General features: G+C 32.7%; 1 protein-coding gene across 1 annotated transcript in view; it reads right to left on the bottom strand.

The window, feature by feature from the left end:
* CNIH3 (cornichon family AMPA receptor auxiliary protein 3) overlaps positions 1-22,930 on the bottom strand; it is a 1,634,537-nt gene that overhangs the window by 812,378 nt on the left and 799,229 nt on the right. The window lies entirely within an intron of this gene.

The following is a 22,930-nucleotide window of genomic DNA, read 5'->3' as shown; positions in this document are numbered from 1 at the left end:
TATGGAACTTGAAAAGGACATCAAGACGGACATGTTTTTTGACCATTACCAATTTGATTATGATCACATTTTTACCAGCATAGCACAACAGCTGGAGAGGCTTAAGTCCACAAAGATCAAGAAACTTCAAAGGGACTTAAAAGCCTATGCTGAAGGGAAAGCTTTTCCTGAGCCTCCAACCTCCCAGGTCTCTGCAGAAATATATAATAAGCATAACCAGAGACCAGGCATGAATCAAAACAGTTATGTTGATGGACAAGACCAGCGGGAGTCTGAAACTAGTACATTTGGTGAACAACATAACACTCGTAGTGATAACTTTATAAATACAAATTCTGGTTTGGGGAATGTGCAAGATACTTTTGATGATAGAAATGAGAATAATTTTCACAATAACCAACCACAACAGTTTCAAAAAAACTTCCGAAGGGGGGGGGGGGGGGGAGAAAATGGAACTCAAATTCAATGTAGTCCAGGAGGGTGTACAATACACGCAGCAACAAGAGATCTTAGGTTCAGAAGTAGACAACCCAGCAGTGATGGAAGCAGTTCATCAATGTAGGACAATTGTAAATAAAAAAAAGTGATTTTAAAGTGTTTAATTACACTGAGTATCCCATTGATGAACAACTAGTGGAACTTTTTGCAAAAGGAATGACATTTGTACCTACGAACAAAAGTAATTTATCTGAATTATTGGTTGATTTCAGATTGTTTACTAGAAAATTAAATTTAACAGTCCTGTTGTGTAATTCTGCTTATAGTAATCAAGAATTAAGAGTTGCTAGCACTTTTAACCCCCCTGTTAATCCCTTAGTTGGTATGTTTGAATTGTTATGTAAACTTGAACTTCGAACGTTGGTCTGTCACAGTTAAAAAAGTGTTTGTAACCCTAATATTTCTCTTGAAGAAATGCAGTTGTTTTCCAATTTTAGGAGCCTTCCTATTCGCATCATGCAACCGGATAAAGGGGGTGGACTGGTTGTCATGGACATACTACATTACAACAACAAAATGGATCAGTTATTAGAGAAGGATACTTATGTGGAGGTCAGTTTAAACAAAATGAATATAGCTTATAACAGGATCAAAATGTTTATTAATTATTTATTTATTGATGGTTTAACTGACATTAATCTTAATCATTATTTGTCCATGCCAGCATCCAGGATTCCCTTACATTTTGGCGTTCCCAAGATCCACAAGGGGACCTCGGATTCACCTATGTGCCCACTTGTGGACACCAGGCAATCCAATACCTACCCATGTGCTAAAGTAGTGGATTCCATCCTTAAGAAATTTGTCAGCAAGGAGACCCAGATTTGCCGGGATTCATGGTCCTTTTTGGAACAAATTAATGCCTTGGAGTACAAAGAGGAAAATAATTTCCTAACAGTGGATGTTTGCGATCTCTATTCATTCATCCCCCAGGATAGAGGTACAGAATGGGTACTGGAATTTATCAGGTCTAGGGGAGCTACAGAAAATGAGTTACATCTTATTGAGGACCTTTTGGGGATCATCTTGAAAAACAATTACATTCTGTTTAATGACAAGTTTTACCTCCAAAGGATAGGAGTGGCAATGGGGTCCCCTTGTGGGGCCAGTTTTGCGAATTTGGTTATGGCCTCTTGGAAATCAAATGATGTATTTACTAGTCAATGGATGAAAAACATTGTTCTTTATACTAGATTCCAGGATGATATTTTTATGATTATTGATGGTGATATGACCTTAGCTACCAATATTGTTGACTTTTTCAACAGTTTGGTTGAGTTTCTGGGGTTTATCAAGGATTATCAGGAATCTTCAGTCCATTACTTGGATGTGGAACTTACAAAAGATATTCAGAAATCAAAATACACTGCAAAAATTTATAGAAAGAGTACTTATTTAAACTCTTTTTTGCATTTCTCTAGTGCACATACTTTACAAAACAAAAAATCTGTTGTTAAGGGACAATTGGTTCGAGCAGCTCGGATGGTTTCTGGTGAAGTTGACTTTCAACAGGAATGTTTAAATCTTAGGAATATGTTCCTTAACAGGGGTTACCCTTTCAGATTTTTGGTTGGTATTATAAATGAAGTCCAGTTAAAAAAGGTCCCAAGGTGTATACAAGCCTATTTTGAACAACTGTCCTATAAATGAATCATTTAATATAGGCACCTTGAGTCCTCCCATTACAGATATGGTCAATGAACTAGGGGAAGGAAGGAATCATCAGAACAGGACCTTTTCAATTTCATTTGTTTTTACGTACAGCCCTGAGGCTGATAAGATTAGGTCAATAGTTAAACAATACTGGCACCTCTTCTCAGTGGATAAGGAGATCTCTGCTAAATTGGGGGTATCTCCGACTATTATATATAGGAAGGGACAGAACCTAAAGAAGTTGATGGAAACTACCATAAAACCATCCAATAGGCACGTAGGAATGTATAGGTGTGATGCATGCAGATATTGTATATATATTGAAACAGGTGAAAAATTTTGAGTAAGGAACTACAATTTTTATTCTAAGGGCAAGTTTAATTGTAATTCCAGGTCAGTGGTATACCTTGCACAGTGCAATGCCTGTCCGGCTTCCTACATCGGTAAGACCGATCATAGATTGCGTGACAGGATTTACGAGCACATCTATGCTATTGGTAAACAAAAAAATGGATAATGCTCTAGCTAGGCACTGTAAAGATAACCACGGCCATGGTTTTAATGCAGATAGCTGCACATGAGAATGTGAGGTATTTAGATAGTAACATTGTTAAGTTACACCTCGAAGAACATGAACTGAAATGGCAGTTGTTACTAAACTCCTGTGCCCCCCCCCCCCCAGGTATCAATGACATTTATTCTTTAGCAAGTATATTAAAATTAATAAGCTTGCTTAGGTAAAATGTTTTAGGTAATTTCCTAGGTATTTTTACATGTTATTTGGTTGGATGGTTGGTTATTTATTTTATTTTATTGACAAAGTATTAATATGATATAATGAAGTCATGAATTAACAATTTTTTATATTATGCTTTTATATACCTTGTTTTGTATAGATTATGTTTTCATAATGCTGCATAGTAATTAGTTCAGGGATGGGTGCTAGTTTTATTACATATGCACATATATTTATATTTATTCTTAGCAAAAGTAATATTTCCATTGTGTCATAATGTTTATAAAGTCTTGAAGTTTTTAGGTTCCTTTTGGTTTGGTTAGCAAAACAATGCAACTGTGAAGTGTAATTTTAAATGAGTGCTGCGATCCACTTGCAGGCAATTAATCAATTAACTCTTCATGATATAGAGTGGATTTTTGCTGGGCTGACTGTTTTTGTTCTTGCTCTACATCTGAAGAAAAACTTGTAACCACCAAGAAAGAAAGACCAGGATCCATACTTTCAGTAGATTTAGCACTTTTGTTTTTTAATAAAAACTTCATCAGAATACCAAACAGAACAAGACTGACCCTTTTATACATATGTACCCTCCCTATCCACATAGTCAATTAGTGACATCACAATCAATTAGTAAAACAATTAAGGTGAACTCAGTGAATACATTAAAACCTTATCTATACTAAGCATCCAATTCCACATAACAAAAACTACTAACATAAATATGAGTACATAAATAAAAAATGCTAAAACATTATGACATTGATTACATTTTAGTTTTTAAGTTTTTTTTTTTAAATATCCTTCTGTTTTCAATTTAAGAATAGAACAAATAGATATATTAGTGTTTAAACTTGGATGTTGTGTTGCATTACTTCTCAGCTGCCACCTAAGTACTCTAGTTTCTAAATTCTCATTAAGGGGTCCACCTCTATCCCCTAACGTAACTTGTTCAAGGACTGAAAACCCAAAATTATGTCCTACATTGTTTTTAATATGCACAGCCAACACATTTTTCATGTCCTGTTTTTTAATGTCATAGAAGTGTTGGTATATTCTACTCCTAAGGGCATTGATCGTCTTGCCAATGTAGAAACGAGCACTGAGAACACATCCCTATATCAACAACTCCCTTAGTACTACAAGTATATTTCCTTTTATGTGTGAACTTCCCAAAATTTGGGAAACGGATTTCAGTTTCTTCTATTATGTGTTTACATTGTGAACAAAACCCACACTTGTACATGCCCCTAGTCCCAGAACAGACCTCGTCTGTTCTTTCTAGCATGTTTTTGATGGTGGTGTCCTTTTTATAGACTATATTAGGCCCTACTCCCACTATATCCAGGTACTCCTTATTAGTATTGAATAAATTCCAATTGTGTTGGATTATAATGATAATACTTGTAAACTGCAAGTTGTATTTAAAAATAGCAGCTTTGTTGAACATTTTATTATCAGTTCTATGTTCCCCTTCAGAAGGCCTATCAAGTCCTTTTCCTAGTAGCAGGAAAAATACTCCATGTTCCCTCTTAGTAACAACCTCCTTTAAAATGTTATCCACAAAATCTGTGGGATAACCCCTACTTGTCAACATTACCATAAGCATGTAAATTTGACCTAAAAAATCATGAAAGTCTGACACCATCCTTGCCAGTCTCACCCCCTGCCCTTTTACTAATGACTTTTTCTGGTGTAGGGGTGAAAACTGGTAAAATGCAATAGCGTGTTAGAATAGGTGGGTTTCCTAAAAATGGTGGTCTCAAAACAGTTGTTTGGTTTATTTTAACTGATAGTAATATCCAAATAGTCTATCTTATCATAAGACATGATGTGTGTGAACTCTAAAAAATCTGTACTTTCTTTGATAAATGCAAGAAATTAATTAAGTGTGTCTTCACTGTCATTCCATAACATGATTTTATCGTCCAGATAGCACCCATAGTATTTCCATAACCTTGCAAAAGGACTAGTAAAGATGTATTCCTTTTCCCAAAATGTTAAAACAATGTTAGCAAAAATAGGTGCACAGGTAGCCCCCATAGCTACCCCTCTACACTGTTTAAATAGCTGTTCTTCAAAAACAATGATGTTGGTGTCTAAAATTAATTCCATAAGACTCCTAATCACGAGAATTCTACCATGACCTAAATCAGTATATCGACATAGATATGAATAGGAGCATTCTATACCAGTGTCATGGAGAATTACAGAAAAAAGGTCTCTGACGTCTATTGTCACAAAAATTAAATTATGGTTATACATTTTCTTATTAATTTTCTTCAATAGATCCCAGGAACCCTTAACTATCCAGTTACAATTACAGATAATGTTTTTGAGATGTGTGTCTATGAATTTGACAATAAAATAAGTTTTTGATGCTTTTGCATCAACTATAGGTCTGAGGGGGGATTGTTAAGGTCTTTGTGTAATTTTGGTATCCCAAACATAGTTGGGATTTTAGGCCATTTAACTTCCAACTAGGACCATTCATCTAATGTAATTTGTCTATTCAATAAAAGTTCTTCCAGTAGTAGGTCCACTTTTCTGTATAAAATGTTTTTCTCATTTAGGCTAATCTGACAGTATGTATCAGTGTGTAAAATCTCAAAAATCTTGTTAATGTAAGAATTCTTATCCATAATCGCCAATCCACCCCCTTTATCGGGTTTCATAATTCTCACTTTTTTATTACCGCATACATTTTTTACTAGTTCCATCTCATATATGCTCAAATTCTTCTCTGCCTGTGACACCCTATCATTATCTTTGAACATCTTATGAATATCATATTCGCACATCTTTTCAAAAGTCTGTACTATGGGGCAAAGAGGGGGATTAAATGTACTAGATTTTTTACATGTATCTAAACTGTTGATGTTATAACCACCATCTTTGAAACAAAACTGGAAATTCAATTTTTTTGTGTAAAGCTTCAAATCTATTAGTGCCTCATCGAGCACTGCTTTTTTGCTTGGAACAAAAGACAAACCTTTATCAAAAATATCAGCAATGTCATCATTAAAACTAAAATTACTATAATTGTACACTTTAAAGTCACCATTTTTATTACATAAAATCTGAACAGATGTCTCCTCTGAGCCACTACTATAACATAAGCCATTTATTTCTTTTAGTACCTCTTCCCCTTCCCCCTGTAATAATGATTGTACTGCCCCATTCCCCCTCTCTAATTCTATAGCCGTTCAGACCTCCTCAGAGGGGGGAATTCTAAAGGGTAAGTTTCGGAGTCACTTGCCACACTTGGTTGATAGTTAACACCACCTACATCCCTCCCAGATCTGATGTCATAACTAAAATTATCAAACTTACTTTGACTCAAAGGAGGGGGGGTATGCTCTAGATTCAGCATACTCCCTTTCATCCCTTTTGAGTTTTCCTTCTTTTTTACTTTTTAATTCAGCAATATATTACACAATCTACATCTGAAGAAGTTTGGATATTCCCAAATGAAAATAGCTTAATTTTATTTTGTTTTGGTATTAAAGTGAATAAGAACTGCTTTTTACATTTATTTCTTCATCGAGCTGAGTGAAGTGTTGGTGCTTGTTCACAGTGTGTTCTTTTCTTTAGTTTTTCATTTGTCAGTTCATTAATCAAAAACATTTACAAAAATAATCTTGCCTATATAAAATTGGGTCCATTTACTTCAGAAGCTATTGTAATTACTGAGGATACAAGGCAGGGTTGCCCTATGTCCTCAATCTTATTTGCACTTGCAATAGAATATTTTTCTTCAGTAATTCAACACAATCCTAAAATCAAAGGCATTGACATTTATGGTCAATTTAATTCTAAAATAATGCTCTTCGCTGACGACATTCTCCTTACTCTAATCAACTCAGATGAATCTTTACAAGAACTAGAGTTACATATTGAGGCCTTTTATCATATTTCAGGTCTTTGTGTTAGTAAAACAAAATCTAATTTCATGTTATTAAATAAAAAGATGATACCCATCTAAATATAAACCATTAATTGGAAAATAGGTCTCATCCATAAATTTTTTAGGGATAATACTATGTGAAAATATAGATTTAACATTAAAAATAAACTATAACAATATTGTAAAAAACTTAAATACACATATTGAAAAATGAAACAAATTATTTTTAAAATTTGAAGATAGACTACAACTAATTAAGATGTTTTTTTCTCCCAAAAATAAACTATGTTGCGCAAACTATTCTTATGATTCCCAACAAAAATTTTCTAAAAGAAATAAATAAAACTGTTATAAATTTTCTTTGGTTTCCAAAAAGAAATAGAATATCCTTTTCAAATCACATAAGACCTTGGGAATCAGGTGATATTACTTTCCCAGACATAGATTCTTACATTAAAGCTTCCATTATCAAAACATTTATAAGATGGATTGATCCAAAATATATATCAGCATGGAAGTGTTTACACACCACTATCTTCCTAAATGAAAATAAATTAACTAAAAATCTGCCATTAAACGAACAAAATAATAAACTTTGGCATATCCTAAGTGTCAACTTACAACATAATTCTTCTAAACCTACTAATTTAAATTATACAAATTATATTTACAATATATTTAGAAGTTTTACCATTAATAATATTGATTTAAAATTATGGCTAGAGTTATTATTCCCCTTTAGATCTACTAAAAACTTTTTAAACAAAATTCATATAAATACACAACACTTGGGAATCTAAAAACGTTACATGCTGGTTTCACTGTATAAAAAAAATTGTTGGTTTTGGACATACATCAGTTAAAATGTTTATATGATTTATCAAGTTCTGATTGGCTAGTTCTTAGCAGCTTGCAACCCTATGCCCAAGATCTATGTAGAATAACTGACAATTCCTCCTTTAAATCTATCCATTAACTCATATTTTTTATGCATGAAGTTTTATATAATGGATTTGATTGGACAAACTTAACATCAAAATTATACAAAATTATAATTAACTATAAGGCCAACCCTAATCAAAATTATTGGAATTTTATCAACAGAGAACATTCATTATACTTATCTGTTGAAAATAAAACTAATCTATTGCATCCTATTAAATTAACCTCTAATTTACAAACCTGGAAAATTTTCACTTGGAAATTTCTGCATAGAGCTTTTTACACTCCTAATAAAACTGCCAAATTTAACTCTTCCAAAGAAGTAATATGTTGGAGATGTTGTTTGAACTGTAAAGCTGATTGGTCACACATCTTTTTTGATTGTATTTATATTAAGAACTTTTGGGAAGAGATTAGTAAATTTCTTCAAGCCATTTACACAGATTCATTTAGTTTATCTAAGCCATTAATTCTGTTGAATGTAAATGAAAATATTGTAATGAATAAAAAATATCTTTATCTTCTTTGGACCATGCTAGCGGTAGCCAGGAAATGCATCACTAGAAAGTAGAAATCCTCCTCTATGCCAACTATAGAAGACTTTTTAACTCTTCTGAAAGAAACTGCGCTGCTGGAAATAAAAACTAAGGAGTCAAGAATATATCCTAAGAACTGGTCTAATAACCCTCGGGTGAAAGTACTTTCTCGCATTAAGACTCTTAATTTAGATGAATCTCTATCTGTGTTATGATGAAAATAGCAATTCTTTTTCTAACATTGTGTAACTATTTCTCACAACAGTTTGTTTCCTTTCTGTAGGCCAATTGTACATATTGTAAATAGTTTATTATAAATGTATTCATTGGATTTATAAGTTCTATATAAATATTGCTGGAAATTAATAAAATTATTTGAGTAAAAAAGAAGTTGCACATCTCATATTTTCATCACCAGGGCTGAGTTCTGCTTGTCATATATTCACATTTTGGAAAACTAACTATTGCAAAATTCATCTAAAGAAAATGGAAAAGAAGTAAATTTGGCAACAAGTAAAACTGTCACTTTGCCAAATACATTGACAGATTAGTGCCTACCCCAGCACATCACTGAATGTAATGTGCAAATAAATATGTAAGTAATGACAAAAGTCAGATGAAGTCAGAAAACACTGGCAATTAAATGGTTTAATGTGCAAAAGACTCCACATTGCAGAGTTGCATGGACAATGCAATGAAAAAAAATCAAGTTGTACTATTATTAATATAGTGATGTACCATAACACAGAAAAACTCAAACCTGTGATGGACACCTGGCAGTGAATAGTCGATAAAGTGATTCAACATGAACAATTAGCATATGTGAATAGATACATTGAATAAAATGTCACATTTAAATTGCCCTTATGGCTAAGAGTGCAGCAACATACTGTACTTCAGATTTCATATGTGCAGTTTCAGAAGACATCACTAAACTTTTGAAAAGCACCAGTGTGCCTAATGTAGGAGCCAAAGCTGTCTTTTTACCTAGACTGTTCTGAGTATCATTTGTCCAGATCAGTAATCTAGGAGCTTGGTAAATCCTGATCACAATGCATCTCCTAGTCACAGAGTTCATCTTTGTCACAGTGTATGTAATATTCACAGTGTAACTCATATTCAAAGGAAGCTACAATACTAAATTTCCAGAGGCCATTGCTTTGCATAACGGTTTACTTATATATATTACACTGAATTTAATAAAATGACTTTTGTTACTCAAGGATTCCAAATTGCATCCTTAAAGAGATCAGGTTCTAATATCAATATGGAACCATTATAACAACTCTATAGTGCATGGAGCACAGTGATTATGCAACAATATTCGGAAAAAAGACAAATAAGTTAAGCTCTACTATAGCTCAAGACCAAATCTTTACAAATGTTAAGCACATACTGCTTAACTTGTTAAGGTTGGGTCTCACACTAGGCAATCAAATCTTTTAGTATTGACCATCAAAGAAATCAGTAGAATAAAAATCAGATTTGTTTCTGCCTGCTGTCCATAGTGATAAGGTGTCCGTTCCTCTTATAAACTGAGAAAGTTGCTAGAATAAAGCTCCATGCATTAAAAATAATTATTATGAAGTCTCTGATTATAACCTTTATTTATGTGTTCTCAACATGAATGCCAAGATTCACCTCTTGAGCTTTGCTCTTTTTTTTTTAAAACAAGTTTATTGTTTTAACATACAAGAGAAATATCATAACAATTTTATACAAGTAATTAAAATAGATATGATTATAACATTCAACAAAACAACCAAAGTATTTACAAAGACATCCACTACAATCAGATCAATTAATTAAACTAAAATACCATGCTATTGAAGTTAAGATTTTTTTAACAGGTTTTGTAAATTATCCCATACAATATAATAAGATGTTTTCCTAGTTGTTCTTGACCTTATTGTGTTTATTTCCATATGGCACACTATATTCATAACATTTTTAAATTCATTGAACGAAGGAGGTGTATCTGAAATCCAATTTCTGGTTATTATTTTTCTAGCCACTGCTAGAATAGACCATAACAAGGGAAGCTTAATCTTTTTAACACTTTGAGGTACAGGTGTGTTGAATAATATAAGAGATTTAGAGATAATGAAATTATCTGTAAAAAGAGCCTGCAAAAATTCATTAATTGACTTCCAATATTCTTTCAGTTTTATACAGTCATAAAACATATGAGCCCAGTCAGCATTAATTTCTACATTACATCTTTTACATAGATTATCTTCATTATTTATTTTATTCATCATCAAAGGTGTATAAAAAGATCTATGTAAAAATTTCCATGTAAAAAGTCTCCAGACAATGGAAGACGTAGTTTTGTAGGCAGATTCCAATATATATTGTTTATCTTGTTGGTTTGGTGGGTCCCCATTAATGGAAGTGAAATAATTCCAGTAGGTATCTACACTGTAAAAAGTTTCTTGTCTGATAATTTTATGTATTAATGAAAGTTTTCCTTTATCAGAAACTTTATGTTATAAATTTAATATCAAATAATCAATTAGTATTGGAATAGATTCTTTAACTGTTATAGACATTAAATATATTTTATCAATGAGATGTTGTCTAAAGGTCTGAACCTCTAACCAGCAAGTTTCTCTTAGATCAAATTCTTGTTTTAAGAAATCTAGATTTTTAACTTTATTATCAGATATCAACTGATACCAGTACTTTAGATCATTATCTATAGCTAAATAGGTTCCTTCAGAAGTAGATGACAAAAGCATACCCTGAGTATACATTATAGGGAATATAATAAAATTCCATTCCCTATATTTAGGATGCATCAATATAAAGTTACGATAACTAATAATAATGTTTAATGGGTAACTAACTATATGTTTAGGTGTAATAGGTGAAGTACAAAATTCCTTTAGTAACCATAACATGGAGTTATTTACAATCATATTTTTATGTGTTAAGGAGATTTTCATGAAGTGCATACTAATTAGCTCCCAGTAATCTTTCCATTTTGCAACATATGACTGGTCTATTAATAAAGTAATAACTTTTACAATAGAAGAGATAGTATATAAATTAAAGTCTGGAAAAGAAATACCCCCTTGAGACCAGCTATTAGTATGTTTCTTTAATGCAATCCTAGGTCTATTAGGTGCCCATAGGAAATTTAACATTAGTGTATTCAGTTTCTTGATAATTATTTTTGTAGGTGGAAGTATTATTGATTGTATTAAGTATAAAATCTTGGGGAATATTATCATTTTAATAATTGTAAGTCTCTCTTCCATAGTAAAAAACATATTATTCCAGGTATAAAGATTTTGTATATTAAGAAAACAGGTATTATAATTATTATATATAATAGATTTAATATCTTTAGATAATATTATACCTAAATAAGTTATCTGACCTGAATTGGGTACATATTTAGTAAAATCGCTAATGAGAATATTTTTTCGTGTATATATAGGTAGTATTTTAGTTTTTTCTTCATTGAATATTAAACCAGAAATACTTTTAAAATTCATCATTTTATCAAATAGAGACTGCATAGAAGAATTAGATCCTGCTGATGTAATTAGAACATCATCTGCAAAAAGTTGAATTTTAGATGTTGTATTTTCATCTAGTTCAAAACCCTCTATGTCACTACTGTTTCTGATCAAATTAGCCCAAGGCTCCATTATTAAAGTGAATAATAGTGGAGAGAGTGGACACCCTTGTTTTGTACCTTTAAAAATGGGTATTTTTTGTGAAACATATGTTCCTACCTTAATATAAGCCAATGTTCCTTTGTATAAATGCTCAATTAGATTTACAAATGCATCTGAGAAGTTTGTGCACTTCAGTAAGGTAAACAGATCGTCCCAACTTACTGAATCAAATGCTGAACTTATATCAAGACTAATAAGTGTTAAATCTTTCTTTTTCCTATTTGCAAAATCAATTAATGTTAGAGTTCTCCTTATATTATCAAAAGTATTGCTATTTACAATGAAGCCTGTCTGATCTATATCTATAATGCCAGGGATGATTGTCTTCAATCTATCAGCAAAAATACTCATAAACATTTTATAATCAACATTAAGTAATGAGATGGGTCTATATGAAGTACATCTAGTTGGATCTTTATTAGGTTTTAAAATTGGCAAAATAAATGTATATTGCCAAGATGGGGGGGTTATTAGCTCATTTTGGGCCAAAATAAAAACCTTATGTATTAATGAATATGTACTTTTAGAAAGGATTTTATATATCTCTGGTATAATACCATCATTACCCAGAGCTTTGTTTGATTTAAGCTTGTTTATTTGTGTAACAACCTCTGTATATGAAATACTTTTGTCCAATAGTTTAATCTGTTGTTTAATAAGCTTTTTATTCATGTTTGTGGTTATAAACTCCTTTATTTTATCTTTAGATTCCATATTAATGTTATTATGGTTAATTTTGTGAAAGTGATTTCTAAATTCATCTAGTATTTCTGGTAGACTAGAAACATTCTTCTTTTTCCTTAGAGAAAAGATTTCTTTGATATGATTTTGTTTATTCAACCTTTTTGTTTTATTTTTAAGTCTATGTAAGTATTTGGGGCTTATTGAGTAAGACAAAAACTTGTATTTCTCTAGAGTTATTTTAACTTTATGAGTTAATTTCTTTGTATTTCTCATTTAGTTTGTTTATTTCTTCAATGACTTTCTTATCCATATTTTCTTTATTATTATGTTTATAAGAGTCTAATTTACTTTGAATATCTAACAATTCCTTATCCCAAGATTTCCTTTTATTATTATACCATCTTATACTTTGTCCATATAGATATGATTTTAAGGCATCCCAAACATAGACAATGGAGACTTCAGGAGTATTATTTATGTCTAGAAAATGTTGTACTTCTGAAAGTATATATTCTTTATAGTCTTTTAGTTGAGTTAAGTATGCTGGTATCCTTTTGATCTGAACATTGTGAATATTTTTTATCATGAACTCAAAAACAATTGAATTATGATCAGATATAGGACATGAAATGATTTTGGAATTAATTAAATCTGTTACCATCTGGTTAGAAATAAAGACCCTATCTATTTTTGAATAAGTTTTGTATCTGTTAGAAAAAAAGGTGTATGGTAAAGATTTTGAATCTATCTGATTATTAATATCATTTAAATGATAAGAATTAGCAAAATCATTTAAGTGTTTTGCATTAGATGTAATTTTCCTTTTTCCTATAGTGGTAGTGTCACTTTCATGTAGTATACAATTGAAGTCACCAGCTAAAATAATATCTCCTATAGAGAATGATATGATCGTATCAAGATGGTGTTTCACTGTGTTAATACCAATTCCAGGTATCCAATATACATTAATTAATGTATAAGTCTTCCCATTAATTTGTATTGTAACCATACAAAACATTCCTTTATCATCCTGATAAGACTTAATAGTTTTAGGAATGGGCATATTTTTATTCCATAAAATAGCCACTCCTCTTTTTTTCTGAGTGTGCTCTGAACTAACCAATACTGTATATTTGTTTGTGGCTAGTTTATCAATATCTTTTTTCAAGAGATGAGTTTCTTGAAGGAAGACTAAGTTGGCCTTATGTAAATTAATGTATCTTATTAGGCTTGCCCTTTTACATGGATTATTCAATCCATTAATGTTTAAAGAAATTCCTTTTAGAGATGTCATTTGGCATTTTTAAAACACAAGAATCTTATGATCAAAATAACAATTAACAAAATAGATAATATTACATCTCCTTCTTTAGGTGTACCTTTAAATATAGCTGTATTTATTGAATCTCTTATGGGATTTTGTATATGATTCAATTTTGTTTGTAGTGGCAATGAGTTTACAAAATGTATTGTGGATGTCAGAACTATATACATACAACAATGAACAAGAGAAAATAATGTAAGGATTAAACGCTGCACCCAGCCTGGAGTTAAAAACTCCAACTTAGAGTAGTATACACCACTCAAGTTAACCCCCTACCCTAAGCAGCAGTACCTCAGCTACCACCTTATCAATTTAATACTAGTTATATTTAACATTAAATTAACAACTTTCAATTAGATTATCTAGCAAGACAAAACTACACATTTGATAGAACAGCATCATATAAACTAAGATAAATTTTTTAAAAGCTATTCATACTACTAAACACATCTAATTAATATAATACATTTGTATTCAAATAGCATTCGAATAAACTTGATATTAGGAACCAAGAGGAGAGAGAGAAATAAAAGACGTGAGAAAGGGAGAGAGAGTGAAAGAAAGAAAGGAAAAAACAAAAAAAAAAAGGAAGAGCATATTTACATATTAATTTATTCAAAATTTGTAAAAATAAGTTCTAATATTCACTTAAATCAAAAACTTTGGCTAGTATGGTTCAGACAATACCTATATTAAGATGCTTCTATTTACTATCATGTAAATGTAGTTAACAGCTTCCAAAAAATCTTGAATTACTTGTATCTGAGCTTTTTTCCCATACTTATTATTGTCAGTAGAATAAAATATTATATTTATAAAGATTGTTATAAATCATACTACATAGTTATGTAAATTCTCAGAAACACTTGCATTATTATAAAGAAAGCCATCTGTATTTTGTATATCTATACTGCTGCTTTAAAATATATCACATGACAACTTCTTCCAGAATAGAGTCATAAGGTTATTTATGCTTGTCAATCAGATAAATCAAATGAGTTATAGTAATGTATATGTTTAAATCATAAGTTTTTAACATAAATTAGTATGCTGAAGTCAAGTAAACTTTCAAAAACACTTGTATAAATGTTTCACTTTCTATGCCTTCTAAAATATCACAGTTGCTTACTACAAGAAACTGCATCATTTAAAATCATTATAACTGACATATTTTATAAATTATAACATAAATACTTAAGTAATTATATAAAATAACTCACATTTAAATGTTAAAGAGTTCATTTTCCTTCACAGAGTCGCATTTGGAGCAGTTCTACTTCCTGGTAGAGTGTTCTTCCTGAATCTGCGATGTGTCAGTGTGAATTCTGGGTCAAAGGTCAAATTGACTGCTTTCAGCTTCTCTGCATGCATTCTGAGTGTTGAAGCTTTTAAAACAACTCGAGGACACTGTTCACGAGGTAACCCACATCCCAAATTGTCTCCCTTAACATTTTGGCGGGAATCTTGTTAAAAACTAGTGACAAACATTCATTTAGCAGTATAAATGCATCTAAACATAACAAAATCTTCGCGAAGTATTTTACAGGTTAATACAGCCTCTATGCAAGTGAAATTAAGCCCAAGGTTATTAATAAGTAATAAAGCTCAATATTTTTGCCCCAAATCAATTTTTATACAAATCTTATTATTTACTGTGCCTGTATGATCAAAAGCATTTCAATATATTAACATGAAAGAAAATAAAAAGAAAAAATAAAGAAAAGAAAAAAAAAGAGTAGAAAATAAAAGAAAGTAAAGCAGAGATAGAAAAATGTAAAAGGAAGCTATAAAAAGTATTTACAATGGAATATTACTTACTGCTTATATTAATAAAGATGGAAATAAAACATATTACTTACTATTATTTTAGTTCTAATTATTATTAATTAAAGCATGTCAGATTATTTGTAAACAAGCATAAGCAATATAATCAAGAAAGTATAATTAGCAATAGTATTTAAACAATATATAAACTTTTTTTACAAGGAATAAATGAGTTATTATTCCATTTATCATATTTTCATTACATTTCTCTCCCTGCCCTCCCCCACCCCTTACCCACTACATAATCTAAATAGAATGTCATTATTTAAAATAAAAAAAAGAAGAAAAGGAGAAAAAAAAGAAATAAAATGTACCAAATTACTAACCTTACTTCTCTTTTTCAGAAAGAGAAACAAACTGAATGATAGCTTGTTATTAGTTCCTCAGATATTTTGACTGATTATGAGACAAAACATTTCTTTGCACACAAAAAATAACTTTGATTAAATCATTTTCAGAATATTTGTGACTTTCTGGAAATGCAGTAACTATATTTAAAAAGATTAATAATGAAGAAAATATATAGAAAAAAAAGAAAAAAAAACATAGAACAAATCATTTGTTTTTTAGTCTCTTCTTCTTCTCTGAAGTCTTCCACAAAGTTTCAGTTGCCAACCTCTTTAATGAAGGACTAGCCCATTCCATTTCCTCTATTTTATCCAAAATCTTATTTTTTTTTTGATAAACAGTAATGCAGAGTCTAAGTCATCAAAAACTTTAGGACCATCAGGAAGGAAGATTTTTAGCTTGGCAGGAAACAGAAGGTATGTTTTAAACTGTGCTTTTTTAAGCTCCCTTATTAGTGGCAGAAAAACTTTTCTTTTAGCTATTACCAGAGAAGAATAGTCATTGTCAAAACGCACAGTTATCTCATTAACCTTAACAGGAGCTTTAGCCCAAGCAGATTTAAGAACCATCTCTTTATCAAAAGATGATAGAAATCTAACTATAACTGATCTAGGATAGTTTTTGTTAGAGTTAGTATTAGCTATAGATCTATGTGTTCTTTCGATACCAAAAGAGAATGCTTCTGGTAAGTCTAAAGCTTTAGGGAGCCATGTTGTTAAAAAAGAAGTAATATTGTTACCTTCAATATTTTCTGGCAGTCCAAAAATCCTAATGTTATTGCGCCTAGATCTATTTTCAAGCTTTGTTTGTAGATGTGTATTTTGCTTTAGCAGAAACTCAATGTTGATTTCCTCTTCTTGGATTCTATTTTCAATGTCATTTACAGTCTCTTCTATGCCTGAAATCTGGATCTTCTGTTGTTGCAAATCTATATGTAACAAGTCTATTTGTTTTGTAGTTTTTTCTATGAAGGTATCAATTTTAGTATCCAGTTTATCCATCTTAGCAGTAAGTTGCTGGATTGTAGTTATCAGAGACTGAAGTTCTTTCTGGATGCTGGAGTCTTGAGAATTTGTCTTACTGGAACTCATTTCAAACAGAGAAACTGACAAGAAAATTTCCAAGTTGATTTCTGACAGGAATATTTTTAAAATTTCCTTTCTTTTTTAGATATAGTTCAAGAAATAGATAAATCAAACATATTTAGAAAGAAAATTACTTCATAAATTAATTTTTTAAGTAATTATTTCCTGTCAGTGCAGTGAAATTGGTGGAGCTGAAGAAATCTGCTGCTATCCTGTGTTCATCCTTGGCCACGCCCCCCTTGAGCTTTGCTCTTGAGGTAACTCTTGACATCCATGTCTTGAACACATAATAAACAGGTTATGATCGGCCAACTGCTCATCATCCTGTATAATGTTTATTATCTGTCACAGCAGTGACTTCATCTGCACATCACACCTAAAGTATAGTCTGGCTGTGTGGTGTAACAATTAATTGAAACTCATGTTATGCAGATGCTTACAAACAGAAAAGTGTAACTATGGCATATTAATGCCAATGCTGTTGTTTGCTTACAGGACAACATTCCAAGTATAAGCAAGTTTTTCAACATTCCAGATAGCTTAGGGAAGGAAAATACAAAGTTACTAGAGGTGATAAAACAAAAGCATTTTTTCAGTATTTCTAACTCCCTAAGTAGCTACTTCCACTGCCTCTTCCTCCATTATTGGCTCTACTGAGCATGACTTCCTCATAACAACTAATGTCATTCATGTTTGGGACAATTTAGGTGTTCAGAGTCAATGTTATACTGTTGCCAAGGGAGTATTTTCCCTTTATGTCCTATCTGCACCCTCTGCCTGAGCACACACTGTCAATTAGGTTAGAACACACTGAGTTTGTTGTGCATCATCCATACCTTTGTGTGTGACTCAGCCAAAGCCCTCTTGTCTTGCAGACAGCACACCCTGTTCCATCCTGGCCTCCACCAGGGATCAACCATGGAGGTGTGCTCAAGCACCCTTCTCTAGTCTTTCCCCACTGAGATAGGCAAGCTGTTGTATGCTACTCAATCCCAGGCTCCCTGACTGGCTCCTACAAAGTTTGAGCCTCTAATTAAATTTGGGTCTTTAGGGTCACAATCAGGGTTAAATCCCAGAATTCCATGGTGGCAAAAGAATAAAGAAACAAACTTTAGTAATGTCACTACCCTTGAATGAACACCCCTGTAAACAAACTACACCATTATACAATACAATAAGAGCACAACAGATGCATAAATTGAACTATATCAAGAAGCTCATGGGCATGTCAGTCAGTGAGTACGGATCCTGTACTGCTGTTACTGCCAGATTAAGCAAACAAATTAAAGGAATCCTTTCCGAACGCTTTTGTAATAGTCAGACTAAAATGCAGCATAAAATATCAAGTATATATGGCATGAAAGAAATTACTTTGAGCTACTACCCTGTTAGCCTGTTAATGAAATAGTATAAACGATCAGAAGGTTGTACTATAACAGAATCCAGCAAGGGAAGTAGCATAAATAAATGGCACGTTAGTCATACCTTTTGCTTAGGAATATTATATTCAAAGATAATTTGTAGAAAAATATTAGGACATTATATGACCTGGTGTTTTTTGGTCTATGGAGCAGATAAACACTTAAATTACCTAGGGTGCACACTCCAGATGATTTTTCCCATTGGTTAATTTTTTTTGAGGGATACTTAAAAAACACATTTCATTTCTGTTAAGGCCTGCAAAAACTACAAACACTGTTGGTGACTCCCTGCTGGATGAGGAAAATAGTTTTTGTCTGTGAGTTACTTAAACTAAAAGAGCTTCTTTCTGTTCTACGTGCTCCATTTTGTTTTCTGTTTCAAGAAATCTGCTTGGCCTGGTATTTCTGTTCTATGTGGCAGCTGGACACTTAAATTACCTAGGCTGCACATTTAGCATGTTTTTTTTTTCTTGTTTTTGGTTAATTTGTTTTTTCAGTGATTCTTAAATATACATGAGAATTTCTGGATCTTTGTCTTTTCTGATAGGACTCAAGGGCTCCAAAAACTACAAGCACTGTTGGTGACTTCCTGCTAGTTATTTCTCCCATCCATTCTACCATTCCTTGATCTACTTTTTAAACTTGGGGATTTAAGATGCCCACCCTTACTGTAATTTGAGCTTTATAATCTCCTCTCTTTTACACTGTTTATATCTTGAATTATTTATTTGCCATCCCTTGTACTTATTTTGGAAAAAAGTGCATTTAGCCTCTAATTGTCTGTTCTACTTATCTACTTGCTCTGCATTCATTATTCAGCTAGCTGCTGGATAAAGTAGTGTATTTTTGAACAAAATCAACATTTCCAACAAACTTTATCATCTTCTTTCATCTTCACCCCTAATCACAGTAACATCACCTCTACCTCAAATTATATACTACCAAAATATCACAGAACAACTCATGTGACGTACTTCTCTATCAAAAAAATTCTTAACAATTCCCACATTATCTCCAATATCTCCTCTACTTACACGGGGATATTCATCCAAACCCTGGTCCCAACAATAACAATAGCCTTGATAATGTAACTTTACCTAAACATTCTATACTAGCTAAAGCACCTAATTCCCTTCTGATAGCCCACCTTAATATTAGAAGTATCAACAATAAAATTTCCCACCTGCACGCACTCCTGGATTTACACTCATTTGATATTCTATGTCTTACAGAAACCTGGCTAAAACCTGCTACCCCAGACCAGGAAATTACCCCTCCAGGTTATAGTATCCTTAGATGTGACCGCAAAACCAAAAAAGGTGGAGGCATAGCCATTCTCTATAAATCTAATTTCCAGGTTTCCCTCTTTAATGAACTACCATCATTAGATGCCAAATCTGAAATGTTGTCTACCAAACTCCAAATAAACAACTCCAAATCTATCTACCTAATTTGTATGTATCTTCCCCCTGGTAAAAATACTACTATTCTTGAAAACTTACTTAATTACCTCTCTACCCAACTACCACAGTAGACCATTGTACTGGGTGACTTCAACATAGACTGGCTTACCTGCAATTCCCTAAACCCTACTAACCACTTAAATCTCTTTGGATTCACTCAACTTATAACCACTTCTACTAGAATCCACAAACCTAACAGGAAAGAATCTACTCTTGACTGCATCCTTATTAATAACCACCCTAGCAATTATACTCCAGGAACCCTTCCCGACAATATCAGTGACCACATGCTCACTTACATAATCAGACAAAAACTTCATATCCCAACTACTCATAATCTCAAAACTTCCCGCTTAAATAAAGTTCTTTAACCCAGATAGTTTCCTTAACGAATTGCAAGCATGTGACTGGTCACCACTGACCCATCTTGAACTTGATGAGGCTGTGACCTACTTCAACACTAACTTTCTTCAAATACTAGACTACCATGCACCTTACCACTCCACTAGAATAAAAAACAAATCTGCCCCATGGCTTACTAAACAAACTAAGCAAAACATGCTCCTTAGAAACAAAATATGGGCTAAATGGAGGGCTACCAAATGCCCATCTGATCACCTCCTCTTTAAACAATTAAGAAATGCCACCAAGAAGGACACTCTTAGAGACAAAAAAGACTTCTACCTTTACCTCCAACAATCCACTCAACAAACTCCACAAAAATTTTGGTCAGGGTTAAACAAACTTCTTCAGCCAGATCACTCTACTACTCCTGCCCCATTAGGTTTCAACCATAATAATTCCAACCTGATCCCTGATGCCTTTAATAACTGCTTTACAGAAGCCATTCAATCCCTAGCCAATTCTCTTCCTCCACCTACTGCCTTCCCACCTAATACCTCCAAGACTTCACCTCCTACCTTTCATATACACCCTGATCCTACATCTCATATCTACAAGCTACTTAAAAAACTGAAACCTTGCACCCCTTCTGCCGACCATCTCCCATCTGAATACCTACAAATTGCCGCAAAAGCTATAGACTACCCCATATCTATCCTTATTAACAGAACTATCTCTGAAGGCAAAATCCCTACCATATGGAAAGTATCCCACATCATCCCTCTACATAAAGGTGGATCTTCCATAGAGCTTTCTAACTATAGACCTATTGCCTTACTCTCCCCATTAGCCAAGATAATGGAAAAATGTATTCACAAACAACTACTCAACCACTTACTACAAAATAATCTACTAGCCAGCTGCCAACATGACTTTAGACCATTCCATAACACAACAACTGCCATTCTATCCTTCACTGACTCTATAAATAAAAATTGTAACATTAACTCCTTTTCCTCTGCGCTATTTATAGACCTGTCAAAAGCCTTTGATATGGTTAACCATAACTTACTTCTAGACAAACTAAAGTATCATTCTCTTGATCCACTAGCATTACAATGGTTTAGGTGTTATCTTCTAAACAGACAGCAGGCAGTACTTTGGGACAACAAACTGTCTTCATTACCTCCAGTAAATATTGGAGTCCCACAAGGCTCTATCTTAGGTCCCCTTCTTTTTTCCATATTTATCAGCGACCTCCATGTGAACATACCTCAAGCCACCTGCATCCAATATGCAGATGACTCTACCTTAATCTGTACTGCTAAAAACATAGCCTCCCTCCAGTCCCTAACCCAAACTGTTTTCCAAATTGTAGAAAACTGGTTTTTGCAACATTGCCTCCTGCTTAATCCCAAAAAAACAAAACTACTGCTTTTTACTCCATCTCATAAATCACCCACTCCATTCTTCTCTATTACCTCTAACAATGCTACAAACATAACCCTTGATACTACCACCCGCCTACTAGGTGTTACAATTGATAACCGTCTTAACTATGATGACCATATTAACTCCACCATAAAAGACTGTTAACAAAAAACTTGGAACCCTCTATAGAATTAAACCCTTCTTTATCCCCACAGCCAGGAAAACTATTGCCCAAACCCACCTCATTTCTACCCTTTTCTATGCCTCAGCTATAAATACAAACCTATCTAAAAATAATATCTCAAAACTTTCTACCTGTTATAATAGCCTAGCTAGATTTATCACAAGCTCTCCATTTCAAACTCACCATTGCCTTAACCTTAAACAACTAGGATGGCTAGAATTGCAGAACCATATACTCTGTCAACAGTTACTTATCACTCTAAAGATCCTACACCACCCCAATAACACCCATATCCTCACTAATCTGATTACACCATATAAAAATTTAGCTACACTACGTTCTGCTAACAAACTCCTGGTCTCATCAGTTAAAATCTTACAACAAAGCTGGTGACTCACTTTTCTTAAACACTATAGGTAAAAACTGGAATCAGCTCACTCCTGAACTTTCTACTCTATCATCTACTTCTCTATTCAAAAAGCATATTAAAGAACATCTTAAAACTCGGTGGCTTTGTCCTTGTGCTAACCCAGACTGAAACTTTTCCCCTCCTGCTCATACCCCTTCCCCTCGCCCCTTACCTATACCTCCAAATCTACTGATTTCTCTTTTTTTCTCATAGTAATAGGATAAATGTAAGGACCTGACTCTGTTTGCCCATACCCAGCTTGTGCTTAGTGTACTTGTTTACTTAGTTTAATTTTTTAACATAATGTCTTTAGTCAATTGTACCTCTGTACTGTTATTATACATGTCTTTGTTACATATTGTTAACTTTGTTAGTGTTCATGCTTGGAGCTTTTCTCCCCGGGCCTCTACTGAAAATTGACATTTATCCAGTTAGACTAGCCCGGTCAACAAAT

This window comes from Protopterus annectens, chromosome 1.part2 (genome assembly GCF_019279795.1).
Source record: "Protopterus annectens isolate FY-2018-M chromosome 1.part2, PAN1.0, whole genome shotgun sequence".
NCBI lineage: Eukaryota > Metazoa > Chordata > Ceratodontiformes > Protopteridae > Protopterus > Protopterus annectens.
The sequence above is the reverse complement of the archived record's forward strand: the minus strand, read 5'-3'. Positions and strand labels throughout refer to the sequence as shown.